Genomic DNA, 19,790 nt, shown 5'->3' on the forward strand with positions numbered 1-19,790 from the left:
ACCTCTGTTAGGACCGGACATCCAAGCCGAGTGTCTGCGGCTGTGTGAGGGTTAACATACAGGCTGTTTTGCAGTGAGATGGCTCCTGGCCCGTGGGTGGTGTTTTGTAGCTCTCTGACTGATGGTGACTGAGGCTCGTCATGCCGTGAAAACAGGGTAGCTCTCCCTCTCACTGTATTAATCACGCTCCGATCATCAGGTGAGCACTGCTGTCAGATGCACTTAGCTGTGTGTTAAGGCTGCAGAAAAGCCTCTTTAAATGCGCTGCTCGACATTGTTGACTGAACAAATCTGTAGTGACTCGAGGCCATCCTTTGTGTAACAAAGTTCCATATTCATAGGCTCATTCCTGCATGTGATATAAAATGTTTTGGGTTAACAGAATCTCAAAGCAGCAGGCTCAGAATAGGCAGCGAAGACAATACTTGAACACTTTAGGTGTCTCTTTGCTGCTTTGCTCTGTGTACCTTGTGTACGTGGAGGAGTGTGGCTCAATGGTTAGAGCGGCAGACCCTGAAGCAGAGTTCTGGCCAGGGACCAGGGTTCGATTCCCGGCTCGCGCTCAATTTCCTCGGACCTGTCTATTCTCGCCTCGGTGCCTATTCTAATCATGGGCCCCATGCTGCAACTCTGGGCAATAGCTTGCTTAGCCTCCACACTGGCCCCAACAGCGCTAAGGATGCCTGGCTTCACCCTGGGGGTGCCCAGGAGTGGACACTTCACAGGGAAAGCCAGGAGGGGTTCCACAGCGGTATGAGTATCAGCGCTAGGAAACTGCAAAGGCGACACCGCAAGGTGGCCATCTGGCTCTATAAGTACCTTGACATTTACATTTACCTTCTGTAAGCTGGAATAGAATTTTTTGTAATTGAGTGATAAAAGCAGAATCGCTCAGAGCTTGGAAAGGCCTCCCTCAATAAGGTAAGAAACCATCCCAGCTGGGAACAGACCCTTCCCGGACCAAGCTATTACCAAAGTTGGCACTTATTAGAGGAAGACCTGGAATTTGTCACTTGATAACACTACTTGGGTATCTATCATGTGGGTGGTTAGTAACTTTCATGCCCCTCCCCATATTCAGCAACAAGATTAATTCAAACATAAACGGCATGGGGGGCTCACATCATTTATCTAGTCATCTAGCAGCAAATGTTCTTGGTTAACAGAGGGCCTGTGGTTGTATGGGAAAATAAACAATACTTTAATATTAATTTGGAGTTTTGTTACAAAATGGCATTCTCTGTATTTGACTCAAAATTTGAGAGGTACACTTACAAATGTAGGGGACAGGGTCACCTATAGACTAATCACAAAAACATCCCTTACACACCACTTTTTGCTATAAATTGTAATGCTTGCTTCACTCATTCACCCAACATTATATAACTCCTAAATACTTGAACCCAAATATTTGATCCACAATCGAGACCTTCATGCAAGGCTGGTGCTGTAGCATTTGTCTCGCTGCCTATTCTGAGCCTGCTGCTTTGAGATTCCTTTATCATATTGCACCTCCCAGGCTTACATGCAGGCTTTTCCATTGTTGCCTTTGTACCCCCAGGTGTGGCCATTTTATCTCACATAATCTACCGTGCTAATTACAAAAATGGTAAGGAGGACCCCTCTGAACCTGATTTATGGCGTTTGGCCTTGCGCGTTAGGCTCAGTCGCCACCAGGCACTCACCCCGAAATTTTACGCCCTGCCACTTTCAAATTCACCAGCCGCCACTGATAAGTTTGCTAACGTTTTGCATAAAAAGGTTACTGATATATATGACAGCATCCCATGAATCTGTGATTGATCCCAGATCTCAGAACTTCAGAAACTGTCTTCCATTTCATTTAAAACTCCCCCTCCTATTTCTCCTGAGAAGGTTCTGGCCTTTCTTCTGGCCTTAAGTCAGGTTCTTAGGGTGACATCAGTCCCAAGAAAATCTTAAAAGGCATATTCAAAGCCATGGTTCCTGCACTTGCATTCCTTCTTAAAAAATCCTTTAACGCAGAGTGAGTCCCCAAAGAAGACAATACTTGAACACTTTAGGTGTCTCTTTGCTGCTTTGCTCTGTGTACCTTGTGTAAGCTGGAATAGAATTTTTGTAATTGAGTGATAAAAGCAGAATCGCTCAGAGCTTGGAAAGGCCACCCTCAATAAGGTAAGAAACCATCCCAGCTGGGAACAGACCCTTCCCGGACCAAGCTATTACCAAAGTTGGCCCTTATTAGAGCAAGACCTGGAATTTGTCGCTTGATAACACTACTTGGGTATCTATCATGTGGGTGGTTAGTAACTTTCATGCCCCTCCCCATATTCAGCAACAAGATTAATTCAAACATAAACGGCATGGTGGGCTCACATCATTTATGTTATGTTATGTTATTTTAATTTATTCAGCGCACAGCTACTCGGAAGTGTCCCGGCGCTATAGACCGCTGGGGAACCCGTCCTGGCTATCCCTGTGAGATGGTCCCTTTCTGGGTATCTCCAAGGTGAAACCAGGCATCCCCGGCGTCTGTGGGGGGCCGTTGTAGAGATGAGGCAAGCTTAATGCCCAGAGTTGCCGAGTGTGTTCCTGGTTAGAGTAGGTACCGAGGCGAGAATTAACGAGTCCGTTTTGACCCTGGTCCACAACCCTCAAGTCATCTAGCGGCATGCTGACTACTGGGTCAGCAAAAATTACTGTTTTCTTATTTCAGGAGGAGGGCAAATCATTGGTCTGAGGTCCATGAATTTCTTAGAAATCAATAAATCATTAACCCGGTTCTGAGTGGTGGACAAGGAAGGACTTGCACCAGGGTTTTTCAAATGGTGGAGAGTTTTAAACTACTCCTTAGAGTTTATGGATGTACTAGTTTGTGACTCATTGTGCACAGACTTTGCAGCTAAGATGGGCTCTTTCATGTTTTTCTTTGTGCTTATCAAATTGTACTTTAGCGTCTGTGATTGGTGCTCAGCAATTGTATTTTTCTATTGACTGGTTCAGAGACTAAGGAGTATTTTACGTAGTGTGGCGGAAGCAGACTTCTGCCAAAAAGTGGCAGATGTCCATCTGCTCTTTTTAGAGTGTACTGATATCTAATCACTCTATATAGAGTGGACAGGACATCCACCACTTTTTAGGAGATGCCCTGCATCAATCAACCTCTAAATCGGGCAGTAACTTCACTATAGGACTTCACAGGTGGAATTGAGAGATTTTAAGGTCAGCTAAATCTTTCTGATGATTTGTATGCATCTGCTCTATGAAAGCAATGCCCTAGTGTAGTAGGCATACTGGTGTATACAGTAAAATATCGTTTGAGGGGTCATACCTTAGCTCCCATAAAAGTTAGTGACATCCATCTAGATTTTCAAAGATTTAATGTTGAGTTTGCATCATGTTTTTGATGCAGACCCGATGTAAAATTCTTTGTGGTATTTACAAAACTATGCAAATGGGTATTCGGGTTGCTTCAAAAGAAAAGGTTACGCAAGGTAACACATTGTGCTGCCTTATGTTACTTTGCATCAGGCCGGCATTCCATGGGTGGTGCATGGGGTTCCTATACATCCACCCATGAATTTTGATGCAAACCGATATCTGCAAAGACTTGTAGAGAAAGGTTTAAGTTTAAATAGTGCACCAGCCTGAGGCTGGTGTAAAGAGGAGAAATATCTTTATTTCTCCCTTTTGTTCCCTCTGTGCTGCATTCTGCAGTATACATACAAAGAACAAATAGACTCAAAGAATAGTTTATTTGCAGGAGGGTATCTCTTCCTGCACAAAACTATCCTGACCTTAATTCAGACACACTTGCACTATGGCTCAAGGGTGCTTGTTTTGGCAGCCACAATTGTGCCATCACCAGGAGAACTCAGAACTGCACTATTTCCTTGAAGATATGGTGGAGTTCTGCTCTCTCCAGGTGATGCATGTGAGAAAGTGGGTTTCTGTTGCAGTAAACACCCCCTTTCTTTTTTTGTTGCCAGACTACTGATGCTCTTTGACTTGATGTGCACTGGGGCCCTGCCAATCAGGACCTCAGGGCCTGTGTTCCTTCCCTAAAAACTGTATTGAAGCCTAAACCCAATTGGCATCTCTGGCCACGTCAGCCCCTGGTAAATGGTACCCCTAGGTACCCAGGGCCCTGTGACCAGAGAAGGCCCCCAAGGGCTGCAGCATTTATTGTGCTACCCTTAGAGGCCCTGTACCCTGACACACACACACTGCCTTTGCAGGCTGAGTGTCTTGGTGCAGAACAAAACAGAGAGTCAACATGACACACATCCCTGTGTGCCATGCCCACAAACACACTGCCCTGGCATACCTCAGTCACCCCTCTAGCTGGGTGCACTATGCCAGTGGTGTGGGTACAGGTGCATGAGCCCTGTACCCCTACAGTACCCAGGTCCATTCCTGGCCACTGTAAGTGCAGTGCTGCCCTTAAGAGTATATGGTGCTGGGAGGTCATCATTACGAACTTCACAGCACCATAATGGCAACACTGAAGATAGGGAAGTTTGATATCAAACTTCTCAGCACATTAAACCCACACTGATGCCAGTGTGGGATTTAATGTAAGATGCACAACAGAGGGCATCTTAGAGATGCCCCCTGAACCTAACCAACAACCAGCGTCCTGACTGAGAGGCTGCCTAGGCTGCCACCCAGCAGACATGTTGCTATACCCCTGGGTAGAGAGCCATCCACGCTCGTGGGTCTGCAACAATGCACGTCCTGGGTGAGGTGCTAGGTCTCCTTCCCCAGGATGGGCAGGGGAAGCTTCAAAGGCATGCCGCCTTTGTGAGCTTCTCCAGGCCACTTGCTGTACTTAGCAACTGGCCCCCACCGGTTCTGACCCCCACTCTGGCGAGAAGATCGGCGGGAAAACCTAAGTGTGGAAAGGGTGTGTGCCAGCCTCTGCCAACCCCACCCCTCAGGTGGGGGAGGCGAGGTGAAGCACAACTCCAGGCTCTCGCCATCTTGAGGATGGGGAGCCCTACCCAATCAGGACTAGGCTCCTGCCCCCCTTCCACTGGAGAGTGGCAGGCTAGGGGGTGTACCAACGTTTCATTATGTCTAGTAAACGTTCAGCAGACCTCATGACACAAGCCGTCAAAACTGTGCAAGTTTCAGATTCTGTTAACGGTTTATCTTATAGGGCTAAAAATAACAAGTATACGCAAAAGAACAGTGCATTTTGCTATACTATAGATGTGGTTCAAAAACACATATTAGCAATTATGCTGCATGCCAAGCTTTTGGGAAAAGATGCACCAAGTGCCACAAAATGGGTCATTTTCTGGGCGTCTGCAGGAGTTTGGGATATACCTCTTGTATTGGCTGTGTGGGCATAGCCTCTGTTACAGAGGACTAAACACAGGATTTGCCAAGGCTTGTCCTTACATTCAATGTAGACGCAGCTGATGTTGAATCTGTGAAAGGGCCTGTTTGTGATGTTTACATTGGTTCTATTAAACTTGCCAAATCAGGGGCACCCATCACAATTATTTCAGATAACTTATATGATCAACTCTAGTCTAAACCTAAACCATTACACAAACCTGATGTGTTTCCCAAAGCTTACAATGACCTGGACACTGAGATGGTTGTTTTTTTCATGGAAGATGTGAAGTGTTTTGGTAGAGAAACTTACACAAATGTATATGTGGCTAAAAAGGTAAACTTATTCTAAGTTAGCAAGATTTGGTTAAATTGGGATTGATGCTTGTGCCTGGTTCATCTAATCCATTAAGGGTGTGCAAAGTACAAACAGCTTCTGTAGAAAATTTCAAATGTAACATTTTATCAGAAATGATGGACACTTTTCTAGATGTTTTCACCAATGAAAATGGCATGATTCACACATTTGAACATAAGATAAAATAAAATGAAAAAAAAACTATTCCCATTTCACACAAGGTTAGGTCGATAACTTAGTGAGATCTGAACTTAAGATATTACTTGAGAACCTAGTTAAAGAACAAGGGGCAGATTCACAAGCCCCTTGCAACACTTTTGCGCGGCTTATGCGTCACTTTTGTGACACAGCAGTGGTGTAATAAATGCAGCCAATGTTCAACGTGACGCATCTAGGAAGATGCGTCACGTTGTAAAGCCCTGTGTCACATTATACCTGAGTCAGGTGTAATGTATGCAGGGTGGGCAATCCCACGCAGGAAAGCCTCGCAAAAGTGGCGCAGTGATATCTACAAGATGACACTGCCTCACTTCTAGGACGCCACTGCGTCAAAACCTTAAGCCTGCTTGAAGCAAGCGTAAGGAGTGACGCAGTGTAGTGGGACTAGGCCTCAAAATGAATTGCGGGAGTTGCGTCATGCTTGCCACACAGCTCCAGCAATGCGTGACTTTTGCCCCAACAGATGCGTCAGAATTTCTGACGCCTCTGTCAATCCTTGCACCATGGTGCACCGTATTGTAAATATGGCGTATCCATGGTGGCGCAAGGGTTTCTCAGGGTGGCGCAGGCAAAGTGAGGCATCTCTACTGATGCGTCACTTTCTTGTAAATCTGCCCCCAAGTGTTTATATGGACTGATTCCTCATAGTGGGTAAGCCCATTGTTATAGTTTGCAATAAGGATGGAGACAAAAGATTGCGCGCAGACGTACCAGAAAACACCTTGTGATTGACTGTCACCCTTTACCCAAAATTAATAATTTACTCTCAAACATCAGTGGAGCTAAGTTTTTCTCTTTATTAGATCTTCGCTCTGCTTATCATCAGATTCTCCTCGCTGCAGATTCACAAGACCTCACAACCTTTGTCACTCCTTTGGCAGCCTACAAATTCCTAAGGCTCCCATTTGGTCTTGCATCTGCATCAAGCATATTTCAAAAGTTGACGGACACCATTTTATTTGCTATCCCAGATACGCAAGCTTATCAGGACAATGTTTTAACGTTTTAAAAAACAGTAAATGAACATAAATACACTTTACGGGCCCGATTCAGAGAACTAACTTAAGACAAAATCCTAAACTTACTACCATTTTGGTATTCACAGAAGGCACTTACTCATTTGATATTCACAGAAGGCACTTACTCATTTCGGTATTCACAGAAGCTAGGAGTCCTAACTTTAGGACTTCTAAATGCCTTCTGTGAATACCGAAAGTCTTAAAGTTAGGATTTTTCTCAGTTTAGGAGTAGTAAAGTTAGGACTCCCAACTGTATTTCAAGTGAGAATTTTGACTCTCCCACTACTGAGCCTGATGGTAATGCTGAATTGCAATGTAGAAGCACTCACAATGTTTCCATGCCTGCTAAGTATAAGAATTTTTATATGCACTGAATTATTCTTTTTTGCTATTATAAACAGGGGAAGATGATCTAGCGTTAGCGTATCGTGTATGTGGTCCTTTGTTAATGTTCATGACATAAGCATAACATTTATATTCAGTTAATGACAAGCTGTATCTTGTGCATTGTTTTTACATTCATGTTATTGTTCGTGCACAGCTCATGCCCCTCATTCCTTCACCATGGTACCCACAGCTGTGCACCTAGATGTGGTTTGGATTTCCTGCGGGAAGTGGGCACCTGCATCTTTACAAGAATAAACTTCCTACTTCAATACATTTGCTGCTACCTGGTGGTAGGTACAATCCTAATAGACCCTCAGTGTTTGAGACTGGCAATTTGCATTTTTTTGCGACTTGCAAGTTGGGAGTCACAAACACTGATGTACAACACTGTGACACTGTTTGTGATTGCCAAAATGGGTTGCACAGGACCTGCCGCATGAATATTCATGAGGCAGGTTGCATTTTGCAACCCATTGCGAATGGCTGGCGCTCGCAGGGATGGAGACCTTCTGGCGTCAGCTGGCCACCATGTCTGTGACTGCTTTTTCAATAAACTAGTTTTTTTTTAATGCAGCCCATTTTTACCTTTAAGGAAAATGGGATCCATTTTAAAAATAAAAATAAAACATTTTAGTTTCATTTCCTAAAAATAGGCTGTGTGTGCACCTAAAAAACATTTTCCGCTGCCAATCACAAAGAGAAAGTGGTCCCCTGGGGATCCCTTCATGTTTATGACTGGCTTACCATCATTTTATAATTGGTGGTAAATGCGATTGTTTTGCAACCACAAATGCGGCAGCAAAACAATCTTGCATCCTCCTGTGACTCGCTATTAGGAAGGGACGCCCTTGGCATGCCCCTTCCTAATCACAACTCAGATAAGCTATTTTGCGAGTCGTTAACAGGTTACGGACTTGCAAAATAGGTTTGATATATGCTACAAACCTTTTTAGTGGTCGCAATGGGCTGATTACCCATTTATGACTTTTAAAAACAGTCGTACATCTGCTATTAAACCCTTATCCACATCTACAATGGTTTGTTGGAATGCAGTCACTATACTGGTGTATGAATTTAAATTTTGGATTTCACGTGGGCTCATGGTGAAGAACTTGGGTAGATGTGTCTTTTAGCAGTAAGGACATTATTTGAACAGTTACTGTCATATGAAGATATTTCTACGTTCAGTTACAAACAAACTGGCACCAATAGACTATTCTCAGGAGCTACAAACAGAATGAAATATAACTTAGGAGTCGCACAGAAGCAAATTTGTGTGAACGATTACCATATGTATTACTACAGTGACCATAATGCACTGGGACATGAAAATATAAGTTAATAAAACCTGTAATTGTGATTTAAGAGATGAACAGTGAAAGATACAATTACATTTTCCAAAATTAATGACAGAACAGAAACCGAGGAAAGCCTGTTCAAACCAATCTACAAACCTGATAGATATTGATACTGAATAATAGATGCGCAATCACAACCAAGAGTTTTGGACTCCTCATATCACATAATTTAAAGTTGTCGTATTTTATTTAGTTTGTTTTTGCGGTAGTCAGCGCTGTTTGCAGCAGCGAAAATTCAATTGTCAATGTTCGCTACATAGCAAAAATAGATGCAAATTATGTTTTGTTGTGCAAACAGAACTGACTGCTGTAAAACATACATTTTCAGGCATATTTGTAGAGCACACATTAATCCCCAAGGAGTTCTTTCACCACTAGTCACACACAACGGATGTTTGTGTTATCCAACTTTTTGATTTATTTCTTTATTGGCATTTAAAGATTAAGCACCGCAAATAGTACAGAATACAATATGAAGCAATGGCAATAGGTTAACTAAAGGCCCATATGCACACATGCACACTATTCCAATAGCAGGACCCAGAGTAGTGTGGAGGGTGCCAGGATATATGGGAAAAATAGGATGTGGACCCCAAACCAGAGAAAGGTAGTTGTAATGTGAGTGGCAGGAGTACACTAATAACAGTAGAGTAAAGTGAAGTAGTCACGTGGGGGGCAATAAAATGAAGTGATAAAAAGGAGTGAGAGGGTATTAGAGTGAGTGGGGAGAGAACGAGAGAGGAGCGGGGAATGGTAGGAGCCCCGAAGTGCTCCTCCCAGAAAAGCACAAGACCCCAACTTTATCAGGGAGGCATGCGTAGGCACATGAGGGAGCGATGGTGAGCTTATTCAAGCCATCCCCCTGTCACAGCTGGTCTCAGTGCCTGGGGGGTTGGATTTAGATTGTCAAGCAATTTGATAACACTGGTGTCCCATATCGTAACCGCACCTTCCTCACCTCGCAACCCACGGTCCTGCACCATGGCATCTCCCTCCGCCAGAGCCCATTTGTGAGTCACTTGAAGCCAGCACTTGATTGTGGGTGGTTGGGGGGCCTTCCAGGCCATAGCAATTAAACGCTTAAAGAGGACCAATGCTAGACTAACTAGCTTCTTCAAATAGTGTTTGTTGCATTCAGAAATTCACCAATACCCCCAGTGAAGCCATGGATGTCACACCCTCCCAGGACTTTTGCAACACACTCGGCTCCTAATTCCATCTGAAAATCAAGTCCCTCTACGACAACTTCAATGAACACACACCAGAGACCAAAACCACTCCTTCCTTCAGCAACAACAACCAGCCTACCATCTCCACCTGGACCCCTGTCACCACCGAAGACACAGCCACAACCCTAAAAACCATTCTCTCAGGAGCCTCCTCGGACCCCGCCCGCCCCACATCTTCCACATAGCCACCGCCGCCATAGCACCCGAGCTACGACCCACCATAAACACCACCTTCAAATCCGGCACATAGCTCAATGAATGGAAAGGCGCAGAAGTTAAGCCCCTCCTCAAAAAGCCCTCTGCAGACCCGACGGACCTCAAAATCTACCGACCTATCTCTCTCCTCCCCTTCGCGGCCGAAGTCACTGCGAAGATCGTCAACGTCTAGCTAAAGAACTTCATCGAAGAGAACTCCATCATCAACCATTCCCAATCTTTATTCAGCAGCAACCACAGTACCAAGACTGAACTCCTCGCCGCCACAGACGACATCCGCACCCTCCTCGATAAGGGCCACACCGCAGCCCTCAACCTATTAGATCTCTCAGAAGCCTTCGACACCGTCTCCCACTACACTCTCACCGCCATACTCCACAAAGCCAGCATACAGGGCACTGCCCTCAACTGGCTCCGCTCCTTTCACACTGGCAGAACCCAAAGAATTAGACTCCCGCCCTTCCTCTCTGAACCCACAGAGATCAACTGCGGAGTACCACAAGGATCAACGCTCAGCCCCACGCTCTTCAACATCTACATGGTGCCCCTAGCTGCCATCGTCAGACAGCATGGACTCAGCATAGTATCCTACGCCGACGACACCCACCTCATCCTCTCTCTCACAAAGGACCACCACACTCAGCTTCCAGGAAGGAATGAAAGACATCGCATCCTGGATGAGCAGCAGCTGCCTGAAGCTCAACTCGGAGAAGACAGAAGTCCTCATCCTCGGACCCACCCCCTCAGCATGGGACAACACCTGGTGGCCCACCGCCCTCAGCAACCCCCCACTCCCATGGACAAGGCCCGAAACCTCTGCATCATACTCGACTCCTCCCTCGCCATGACCCGACAGATCAACTCCTTTGCCTCCACCTGCTTCAATATTCTCTGCAGCCTTCGCAAGACCTTCAAATGAGCCCCCGAATCCAGAAAGACCATCACCCATGCACTACTGGACTATGGAAACGCCCTCTATGCTGGAATCAACAAATCTCAACTCTGCAAGCTCCAGACCATACAAAACACCGCGGCCATGAACACATCACACAGCACTTGCGAGACCTGCACTGGCTCCCCGTAGAGAAGAGAGTAACCTGCAAGCTACTCACCCACACCTACAAATCCCTCCACAACACCGGACCCCAATACCTCAATGAAAGAGTCTCCTTCCACGTACCCAAGAGAAAGCTCCACTCCGCACACCTCACCCTCGCCGAAACACCACGCATCCACAGAGCCAGAGTGGGTGGAAGACCCTTTTCCTACACCACAGCAAAGACCTGGAGCTCCCGATCAACATCAGACACTCCCCCACTCTAAACACCTTCAGGAAGAGCCTCAAGACCTGGTTCTTCGGCTGACTCGGAGCTGCACCCCCCTAGTGCCTTGAGACCCTCACGGGTGAGTAGCACCCGTCACAATTCCCAGATTGATTGATTGATTGTGTTTTATGATCCCCAGGAGACAAATGAGCGGGTCCAGGCAGGACATCAATCACTGCTGATACCCGCTCCATCATCTGAGTCCATGTGCAGAGCTACGGGGGCACTCCCATACCATGTAAGGAAATGTGATTTCTACCATGTGTAGAAATGTAACGTCTGCTTCACCACATATCGGGCATGCCGAAGACACTGTTGGGAACATATTGTAGAGATGATGCGGCGTAAGGTAGGTTTGATGCAGGTAATTGAACTGGGTGAACTTCAGATGGGCATTGCACGAAATTCATTTCACCTGTTTCAAGGTCATTGTCCACTGTTTCGTGGTTAAGGCAACGCCTAGGCAATCATCCCATCTGGGCTTGGTCAGACGTAAGAAGTCACTGCAATCTCCCTGCAGCATCGCATACAGCACCAATACCGCCCGACAACCCGACCCATGCATTAAGAAGCACTGCAAACCTAAGTGCAGTGGCAGCTCGGCCTGTCCCGGAGCTCAAGTGGCCCGATTCACTGCCATAATGCGTTGTGGGCAAGAAAAAGATCGACTCCAAGATTGTAGAGTTCCTGCAACTGTTGAACGGAAAATGTAGCACCGTAGCTATAAAGGTCAATCTGAGGGGTGTAATCCGCCACGGAGTAGGATCATGCACCCCTAGCTGCGCTTTAATAGCCGACACGCACCAGAGGGAGAGCTGCGCTGCATAACAGGTTGGCGCCTGGTTGGACTGCATATGTCGCCTCCAAATTAGTTTGGCCACGCTGGTAAACCTACCCAGTCCCCTAGCCTGTCTTCCTGCCAAGAGCAACTATTCCAAGATGCCTCCCAAGAACACCCTGGCCAGGCTACCCTCCACAGTCCCATCTCCGGCTGGCCAGCGCATAGGTCAGTGGTTCCCAAACTGCGCCGTGGCTCCCTGGGGAGCCATTAAACCTAGCCAGGGGAGCAGCTCACCAAGCACTTTAATGCATTTAATGTTAAAGGGTCTGTTGGCTTCAGTTAAACAAATTCAACTTAAACGCATGATGATGATTTGTAAGTGACATACAAATCATGTAGTGTTTAATTGATCGCATGTTAAGGGAGATGAAGTCCATATTTCACTGGATCCCCACGTTCCAACACTCCAAAAGTAAGCGGAAGATGCCTGATTTATTTTGTTGCACTCATTAACAGTTTTTTTTCCCCAAATGCACTAGTGTAAAATGCATTTGGGAAAAAAATGCAAGATATCAGGAAAGTACAGTTGTCCTGTCTATGAAACACACTAAGTATTATTAAGTATTGACATTTTGACTTGAATCATAGGTACTTCCAGTAGACATTTCTTTCAGTACACACACATTAACAGACAGGCCTGCTGTCTCCTTGTCCATACATGGGGTAAGAGAGCCTTTGAGCACTTAACTCCTCCTTGACCACAGCACATTGCCACAATGTCTCTAATAGGGTGTTATGATATTATTTCAGACACCGTCCTCTGGATATAGGATCTTAACCCTGACTACATCAAATACCATTGATGGCCAGTACACGCCCCTCCATAGGGTAAGTGACACACACCCTTATGCTAGTAAATTGCATATGCTTGTGATATACAATCCCGATGTAATTAATCCCTTTATTTTTATATTTTTCCACACAGTGCCTGGCCGGGCCCTATGTGAGTATCCTTGCCTACCCCTCACTCCCACAGGTGTTCACCACACTAACTGTCAGTCATCCACAGGTATGACACTATTTGTGTTCAGAAATTCAGATAGAAATTGTCCTCCCTTACATTGCTTTTCATTGATACATTGATTATCATCTTTCAGGTGTCCCTACATTGATTGGTCCTGATGAGACCCCACATTGTTAGCTGGGTTGAAACGTAGTCGACAACTTGAAGCGAACCAATTCCCAGTCCCTACTATTATACTAGGAGGCTGCTAACATTTATTGTGTATCCATTGAATAGTTGTTTCTGTAACAACATTGAAACCTTGTTCTTATGTCACAAACGTCACAATCGATACTCATAGGTATCACCTTTTTTCACTTGGGACACTAAGCCCCGAGAATTTATAACACATGTGAATTTTCATATATAAAACAGCTTGTTTCTCTACACACTCTGTGTTTCATGTCCTTCTTTCTCAGACATTTATGTACCCCCATTTTACTGTGATTGTGCTGATATATATATTGTAATATTAACCATTAAGTGGCCACAGGAACCACTGTTTTTTATCTAAATTGTAAGTACCCTGGTTCCATGTGAGGAGGGTGTCACTTGTGTTTTCTTACACAACATGCTCTCTACTTGAGCACAGGGAAGTAAAACACCATATACGTAGATTGGATTAAGCATCAGAGGCTTGTCGGAGAAAGTGAGTGTGGTATGTGTGCAACAACTGTTGAAGTAAATATAAAGATTTGTATATAACGGAAGTAAATGTTCTAAACAAGTTGGATAAAAAGATAGCAAGTGAACAAAACAAATCAAATCAGACATTAATGATAATGTCAGAGAGACAGTGCTAAAAAATGAACCACACCTTCTTTGCCATTTAGTGTAGTCACATTTCCTGAAACCCTGTTGTAATTAGAGGCTGAATTCCGTGGTTGGAAAGGTAAAGACAAAGTCGGTACTGGGCTGAGTCTCCGGCTCAGAGTGGATCAAATATGTAAATCTGCCGCAAGGCAGGGTTGAAGAGCGGGAGGGATTGAGCCACGTTATACAATTTGCTCAGTTGCAAAAAAAAATGTTATGACGCAGCCAAGAAGACATGCAGCCGATGGGGAAGAAGTATGTGAGGTAGCCATCTGAAAAAGACACACTGTGGCAAAGTATTCAAACACAAAGCAAAGAGTCGCGTATAAAAATTAGTAGGAAGGACACAACAAACACGTCCATGCTCCAGAGGAGGGACAAAGGCATGAAGAGTAAGGTAGCCTAGGTGCTACTGACCAATAGGAAGAGAGCAATTAAGGGTGATAATGAAGGCGATCAATGGTAAGCAATGGGCGGTCTCTAAGCCCACTGGTGGAGAACAAAAGGCCAGTAAGTGTACCATCCAGGCAAGACCTAATAAACCAGCTGAGCAAACTCAGGATGAATCCTGAAAACAGGCCAGCTGGGGAGGTCATTCTTACGAGAATCTGTCTATGGAGATAGGCGAACAGCAGACAGCTAGATGTTTTGTCGTGTTAAATCCTGCAAGTGCACATTATAAGAGCGACAGGAGCAGGTCACCTGCGAGTAGGAAGCATAGCACACCCACTAATGGAAATTCTGCTTCAATGATCCGTGGGCACGGAAGAAACCTATGTATATTTATGAGCTGTGCTCTATATACATTACCCATACACTGGCGATCAAAGGCGATTCAGATGATGCAGAGCAAAAACAAGCTGTTCCCAATCAACACCATTGGAAGGGTCAGTTGCACAATCAGCCATGGGAGAGATGGCACCGATAGAACGACGCCCCCATCTGATTGAAGGGGGCCTATAGTTTACAGCGTGGCTCAGCTATGAACAGATTTGTGTTTTATGTAATCAGCTTCTTTGTACAGAGCTGCTGATTCATTCTGTGGACACCTTAACCCCATCGCGGTGACACATAAATCAGAGAATCCCAGCTCAGTTAGAGAGACGAGATTATTTAGATTCATTGTGTGATCAGAAAACGTTGAGGAAGTAAATGGAGAAAAAAAGCACTTTTGTTTTACAAGTAACTTGCAATGAAGGAGTTAACTTGTGCTTTTCTTCTTTTTTGCATTTTTGTTTAGCACAACTCGACCCAAAAGTATTGTAGCGCTTTCCATGAGCACCAGTTACATTACACTTTTTTTTTTATGCACAGGGAAACAGGGCCTGATTCACAAAGGTGAACTTGCACTTTCATGTAAGCTAACTACTTTTTTGGTATTCCCAAATTGCGAGATTAATTGTACTAATAGTAAAATTACGAGACTCTTCACTTTAAAAGATAGGCTTCTCCTATCTTTTTATGTATGCAGTTCTCTGCCCCGACTGTGGAGTCCCCATAGTTGTAAAATTGCTATCAGTATATTAAAATTTGTAGTTTGTTAATACAAACAAAAAAGCAAACTTACAGAAAAACACGTAGGATGCCCTTAATGGCTGTCAGTGTTGCCTTGGAGCAGGGTGTTACCGACATCCAGATGCAAGAGGATGAGGGCTTGAACTTCTGAAGTCGCTTTCTGGAAGAAATGGTTGCACTTTCTTTAGAGGAGAGAGCTGGTTGCAGGCTGTCTTTGTTTTTTGGCCATGTGTTTAGGGTGAGGTGTTGGTGTCCAAAGTGAATTCAAGTGACTTGACATTCGGAGAAACTTAGGGGTCGAAGCTGTCAAAGTTCATGTTATTGATCCATGTCTGTATTATTTCTTAGTTATTGTTCTTGGCAAATAACAATAATTCTGTCTTGGTTAGGTTGAGCTTACGTAAGCACCAGACATCCAGGTCTGGATGAGGGGCAGGCAGTGTTTGAGGCGTTAGATGTCTTGAATAGATGGGATTTTCCAGTAGAGTTTGAGAATGAATTTTATGTCTGCTGGTAATAGCAAGTGACATTGTTTTCATACTTGTTTAACCCCTTGGCAGCGGCACGAATTCTGCCGCGGCGCTGGGGGGGTGCGGGGTGAGCGCGGCGCTGCCATGCTCGCGACGGAACCACTCCGCCATGAGTCACGGGCGAGCTGTGCTCATGACGGAGTGGTCCCGTCACGACTCCGCCCACTCGTTAATTCGCCCGCACAGGCGGGGAATCAGCGACGCGTGGGCGGAGCGGCCGCAGCATGACGGAACCACTCCGTCATGAGCACACGCCGCCCGTGGCTCATGACGGAGTGGTTCCGTCATGGGCAGGCAAGGGGTTAAAGTGCTATCAAAACCTCTGAATTTATTGCACAATGACAAATATTTTAAATGTACTGCTATTTTGTTTCCCAGTTTTGTAGGGCACAATAAGTCTGGCTGTACAGTAAGCATAGCCTCATTTTGAAGTTGGTACAGTCAAGCGGGCACTGCAGATTTAGTGGTCAGCTTTTAACCATACCTACTGCATCTCCTTCCCAAGCTCTTCTCACATTCTTCCCACAACAAAAAGCTAGGTGACTTCTTGTTAGTGGCTAACTTGAGTTTTGCTTTAATCACTTGTTCTTTCCTCTCCTTGCTGCATTGTGGAAAATGTATAAAAAAAAAGAACAAAAAGTGCTAAGTTTAGCATTAGGTATACCTACTGTTCAGAGGGCGTAGCTCTGGTCAGTTGAGATTGTGAATTGCATTTACAATATTTGTGATGCTGCTATATTTTTGCATTAAAGATGTGCTAAACTTCAATTAGCTTTACAGATGTCTGTTTTCTTTCTGTCATTGCTAAAATGATATCTCTTGTATGCCGTGCTCCACTTCTATCTTAAGCTATTCACAAATATTAGTAAATAATATATTAGAGAAAAAATAAGCAACAGGGATCACACCAAGGTCCACCCACATCATAAACACAGACACTGCCACAAAACTACTACGGGGAATATTTACAAGGAAGTGGCGGAGCGCTGCCTTAGCCTCCTTGGCTTAACGCTGCGCTCCCCCTCGTCTGAAAAGCAGGACTGCACTGTATTTACAAGAATACGGTGCAGCCTTGCAGTTCCCCCTTTGCTGGCGCAAATTTAGCTGCCTAGCGCCATTGCAGGCTGAGGGTAAGGATTGAGTATGTGCAGGAAGGTGCCCATCCTGCACATAAACAATCTGAAACGGCATTTTGAAACTTCTTTGTGTGCTGATGCAGCACACATAGAAGTTGCAAAACGTTCGTTTAAAAAAATGATTGTTTACGTGCAGGAAGACACACCTTCCTGCACATAAACAATCAATGGCGTTTTGCTGTTTCTATGTGTACTGCACAACGCAGCACACATGGAAACAGCAAAAACTAAGAGAAATTAAACATTTCTCCTAGTTGTGCCAGGGTAAGATTAGGTTTTCCCTGGTCTTAATTATGGCGCTGCCTCATATTTACGCCACCCTTGTAAATATGGGGCGCATCAAAATCAATGGGTGTTTTTGGTGGAATATCCACCACAACACCCATTGCCAGCCCCTTTCACACTAAGGGGTCCATTGTATAACGGGCGGATCGCCACCGCCCGTATGGCGGCGGCGATCCGCCCGCTAAAAATCACCGCCCGCTGCTAATTTCCCCCCGCCACATTACCATGGCGGGGGGACCCCGGCGGTTGGGAAAACCGTCCGCCGGTTTTCTGCCGGTAGGCAATCCGCCCAATTGCCTACCGGGCGGAAAAGCATTTTATATGGTGGCGGTGTATGGTAGACACCGCCATCCATATTACAATGCAGGTGGGGGCCTGCCTTCCCGTGGCGGCAACGTCACCACGGAAAGGCAGGCGTTTTCCGACATTGGGGGCTCTTAACGGGCCCCCAGGGATTCTGGGGGGTGGGGGGTGCACATGGGGGGTACCTATGGTACCCCCCTGCAGTTCCATGCAACCCATGGCAGGCACCGCGCGGTGTCTGCCATGTTGTGCATGGAAGTGCATGACATGCCTTCTTGGCATTGCGGCGGGCAGTGCTGAGAGCACCGCCTGCCGCAATGTCAGGAATGCAGGATGCGCCCGTGTGGCGGGCGCATCCTAATTTCACCTACAGGACCCCCGCACCAATGGCGGGCAGTCCCATTGCACCCGCCCGCCATCCTAATGACCCTCTAAGTGTAGCGGGAAAGGGTGCCTTATTCACCTGGCAGTGTTAAGCCACATTAAGTGGCTTAACACTGCCTTGTGAATAAGGAGAAGCCCTATCGCCACCACAAGGTCAAGAAAAGTGACGTAGTGGTGGCGATAGGGACTTGTAAAAATGCCCCTACATGTCAACTTACATTGGAAACTTACAATTTTTCTGAAGAGTATGTTCGTCTTTTGCGGAATAAGGACCTTTTAGGTGACTTTCTGTGCTGTTGAAATTAGTGACCACATTAGCATTATTATTTTAAAATGATCATGCCTTCATATAAAAAGTCATCTGTTAAGAAATACTTTAGAAAAAATGTAATGGCATATGTAAAACTTGGGAGAAAGAAATAAGCGCAAATACGGGGACCGAAAAGCTATTGCAAAGTATAATTGCAATCACTAAACTACACGCAAGGACGGCTGCTCTACTAAAAAAAACACATTCACCTAAAGAAGACATTGCAAAGTAGAATATCTGCTTGGTCTCTAACTGCAATTCAGGTACTGCCTCAGCATATCTATGCTAGGCAATCATTACTTGAATTTATACCCAGCCACCCTCTCCCTGCACTTCAATCTGATGCAGCACAATTTAGCGCCTGATGGACATTCCCATGCTCAACGGTATACGAGGAACATATTAATCTATATGAACCTGATCACTGACTTCGAAGAGAAGACTATCGAGCTGCCAAAATATCGAGGTAAAAATATCGAGTGACAGAATATCGACTTCCTATCTACAAACAGGTAAGTCCAAAAATATTGAATCCTAAATATCATTGTCAATACTATAGTTTGCTAAAATACAGACTTTTTTAAATGTCTTAAAGGTAATATAAAATTAATTAAATAATAAATATTATTAGGTAAAACATACTTAAAAATAATTTTAAAAAGTTCAAATGTATAAATAATAAATGTAATGTAAAAAAAATAAACATGCATTTTTATTTTTTATTATATATATTAACTGAATAATATAAAAAAATAATTAATATTTTCAATTATAAAGGTGCCGATTCCGATCCGTGAAAAATATTTTGCGTACGACCCGTATCCGTATTTTTTTACGTACAAGTCGTACAAGTACCGTACAAACGGCCAAGTACGATTCGTACGTGAAAAATAACTACGAATAGCGTCGGGAAAAGTGTACGAGAGGGCGTCGCAAAGTTTTTACGTCCGAATATCTTCGGGAAAAGTGTACGAGAGTGAGCCGGACATTTTTACGTGCAAATCGTAAAACACAAGTCCGAGCGCACAAGTACGATCCCGACCGTCCGTCCGAATACACAATCGCACATAAAATGGCCCGTACGGAGCCAACGCAGTAGCACACATGTACATGGGTAAACTTATGCCCGTGTACGAGCCGTACAGCCCCCCCACCCCCCAATATGTCAGCACCGTACACCACCCTGTCCGCACTGTACCCCAGCCCCGCAACTGTACGTGCCGTACCCCCATGTACG

At 45.0% G+C, this 19,790-nt stretch overlaps 1 long non-coding RNA gene across 1 annotated transcript; it reads left to right on the forward strand.

Moving 5' to 3' along the window:
- Nucleotides 1-13,020: 13,020 nt before the first annotated feature.
- On the forward strand, nucleotides 13,021-13,552 carry LOC146812100 (uncharacterized). The gene is made up of 3 exons (XR_014965865.1): nucleotides 13,021-13,102; nucleotides 13,200-13,283; nucleotides 13,372-13,552. It is a non-coding gene; the product is annotated as an uncharacterized LOC146812100 (long non-coding RNA).
- The last annotated feature ends 6,238 nt before the right edge of the window (nucleotides 13,553-19,790 follow it).

Source organism: Triturus cristatus, chromosome 7 (assembly GCF_964204655.1).
Source record: "Triturus cristatus chromosome 7, aTriCri1.1, whole genome shotgun sequence".
NCBI lineage: Eukaryota > Metazoa > Chordata > Amphibia > Caudata > Salamandridae > Triturus > Triturus cristatus.